We start from the raw sequence: 3,244 nt of genomic DNA, 5'->3' as shown, positions 1-3,244 counted from the left end.
AGGCACCCATCACCATGCCAGGCTAATTTTTTGTACTTTTTAGCAGAGATGAGGTTTTACCACATTGGCCAGGCTGATTTCTAAATCCTGACCTCAAGCAATCCACCCACCTCGGCCTCCCAAAGTGCTGGGATTACAGGTGTGAGCCACTGCTTCCGACCCATCCACTCTCCTTAGGACATGATATTCCCTTTCTTGCCTCCTTGTCTGGCAGTGGAGGGGCCCAGAAGTGATCGTGGTCCCCTGGGAGGCATTATCACCTTCTTTTTTTTTTTGAGATGGAGTTTCACATTTGTTGCCCAGGCTGGAGTGCAATGGTGCAATTTTGGCTTGCTGCAAACTCTGCCTCCCAGGTACAAACGATTCTCCCGCCTCAACCTCCCAAGTGGTTGAGATTACAGGCATGTGCCACCATGCCCGGCTAATTTTGTATTTTTAGTAGAGATGGGGGTTCACCATGTTGGCCAGGCTGGTTTCGAACTTCTGACCTCAGGTGATCCACCCACCTCAGCCTCCCAAAGTGCTGGTATTACAGGCGTGAGCCACTGTGCCTGGCTGTCACCTTCTTTTAGGACTCTTGGCTGTCCTTTTCCTGAGACTCCTCAAGAGACTGAGGCAGAAAGTCAGAGGGATACACGTCCAGACTGACAGGCAGAGATAGAGAGAGGTGAAGATATAGCAAGACCCACCCAGAGAGATAGCCATGCAGTCAGACACTAAGAGTGGGAGTGTGAGAAAGAGGAACAGGGAGAGAAGGGGTAGACAGAGGAGGCAGAGAAAAAGGAAGAAGAAAAGACAAAGAGAGAAAGACTCACAGAAGAAGAGCTAGATGGGTGGAGAGGAGAGACAGAGATAGCAAAGGACAGGGTCAGGACAGGGGAAAGGACAGAGATGGGGGGCACGCAGGAGGCGCAGGGCCAGACACACTCATAGGTGGAAGCAGAAAGAGGCTCACGAGAACTACGCAAGAACAGACGGCCTCAGGATCCAGAGACACTCTCCTGGGAGATGTGGGGGAGCCAAAGTGCTGGGGGGTCGAGCCCCACTGGGGGTGGCCTCACCAGGGCAATGCTGCTGCCTCCTGTCCCCAAAGCTGAACCAACTGCTGCCAGCGTCTGGCCCCCAGCCACCCTCTAGTAAGCCAACCCTTGGCCACTGGAGCCAGCAGGTCACCCAAGGTGAATGAAAAGTCACCAATAAGGGACAGTGAAAGTGTGACTGGGGGTGTGGGTGTCACAAGCCGTGTGTGTCAAGGTGGGTCTGCAAGGGTGGCCACACCCCAGATTGCACCTGGGGTAGGATTTAGGAGCACTAGAGGAGCGCTCAGTCCTATACACAGACTTCTGGGAGTTAGTGCAGGCGGGCATGCGTACCTGAGTGAGTTTGTGAGTGTGTGTACGTGTGTGTGTCCAGTTCCATTAAGAGCCTCACGATGCTAATGAGGCCAAGGTGGCAGGCTGTTCCTCAAATAGCCCAATCGGAAGCAATGAGTGAGCAGAGACAGCCACAACAAAGGTTTCGTGCCTCTCTCCTGAACAGACGGTGTGTCCAGGTGCCACAGGGCACTCGACTACAGTCAACACCAGCGTGCCATTCATTCCCGCTGGGGATGACCCCCACCGCCTGGCCAGCTGACCCCACACTCTCCCCTGTCCCAAGCCCAAACTCCAAACTCACGGGAGAACCCACATGATAGACACATGGCCCCTCCCTGGCTGCAGGCGCAGCTCCCTCTGAGAAGGGCAGCTGAAGGGATGGTGGGGTCCAACCCTGGATTTCCCCCAGGCTAGCTTGCATCCCGCCTGCTGCTGTGGCCCCATTTAGTTCCCTCCTTGCTCCTGGGGTCCAGTGACCCACACCCTCACCACACACAGGAGAGAAGTAACCTCTCCTCCCCAGCCCTTCTCTCTCAAGTATCACAGGACATTTAAAAAAAATTGTCCCAGTTTTGTGGTGGATAATGAGGTCAGGAGGCCCACAGGGGAACTGCTTGTTGGTGACAACTGACAATCTTCATTTCACCTTGAAACTCCTTCCTGGTCCAGGTAAGCATGTTCTAAGCCCAGTTTTATGGGGGTGCTGTTCTACTGGGGGCCAGGGAGAGTGGGGAAGGAATTAACCAAATGGTAGCTGAAGTCACAGGCCCAGCCAGGCCCACCTGGAACACTTACAGGGCCTGGGGCAAGGGGATAAATGGCGACCCACAGACATATGTCTAAATATTTAAAAGTTATAAATCAAACCAGCAAACTGTGAAATATGTTCTAACCTCTCACCCTGACAAATACACCTTCACTAACAACATGGAGGACCAGATGCAAATTTGGATTTGTTTGCCTCCTGAGCTTTATGCATCAGAACGGCTCTGTGCAGAGGAGACAGCTCCACTCGCACCCTGGCCACCCCGCTTCCTGCGGCCAGGTCCCGTCTGCACCACAAAGGACTCTCGTGTATGTATAAGGACACCCAGCCTCATGTCCTAACTCCATCCACAGCCCCTGCAAATAGCTGTCCCTTCACTGTCCCTAGGGGCGCACACACTATTGGCATAACCTGTCCTGAGGCGGACAGACCCAGGGAAGAGGCTGGCATGGGCTGGGAGCCAGATGGTGACCATCTGGGCAGGGACCTCCAGAGTCACAGGTATGGAGAATGTGGTCTTGGAGGGGACTCACAGTCTCATCCCCTCGGCCCTGCTGATGCCTCATCCCACAGGGAGAGGACTGGCAGCAGGAGGGCCAGAGTGGAGCCTTTGAAAGCCCTCAGCTTAGGGCATGGGCACTCCCTCCCTTGCCCAGGTTTAAGGGTGCTACTGAACTCAGCCTTCCCTGGCAGCCTAGAGATCAGGCCAGGGCCTGAAGCCATTCTTCCATTGGAGGACAGCTTGGACAATCCCCAAACAGGACTTTCAGTCACTTGTATTGTTTTTCTTCCTGGAAAAATTTAGTGCGGCTTGATCCCAACTTGTGGATTTCTGGAGGTGGGGAGGGCAGAGCCGTGATGATAAGAGGGCATTTTTTTCAGGTTGGGTCTCTCTCCAAGCCAGAGCTTGTTCTACTGAGGCACAGCCCCAGGTGAGCTCCTGCTGGTACGGGTCCCTTCCTTGGGCGGGGGTGGGGGGGCTCTCTCCCCCCTACAGAGACACAAGACAACACAAACAAGGTGACTAAAAGAGGAGGAGGTGAGGGGCCTTGGGCAGCCCAGACAGGTCCAGAGATCCAGGAGCCAGCAGGGGGAAGGGGCT

This window comes from Colobus angolensis, unplaced genomic scaffold (assembly GCF_000951035.1).
Source record: "Colobus angolensis palliatus isolate OR3802 unplaced genomic scaffold, Cang.pa_1.0 Scaffold83, whole genome shotgun sequence".
NCBI lineage: Eukaryota > Metazoa > Chordata > Mammalia > Primates > Cercopithecidae > Colobus > Colobus angolensis.
Note: the sequence above shows the minus strand (reverse complement) of the source record.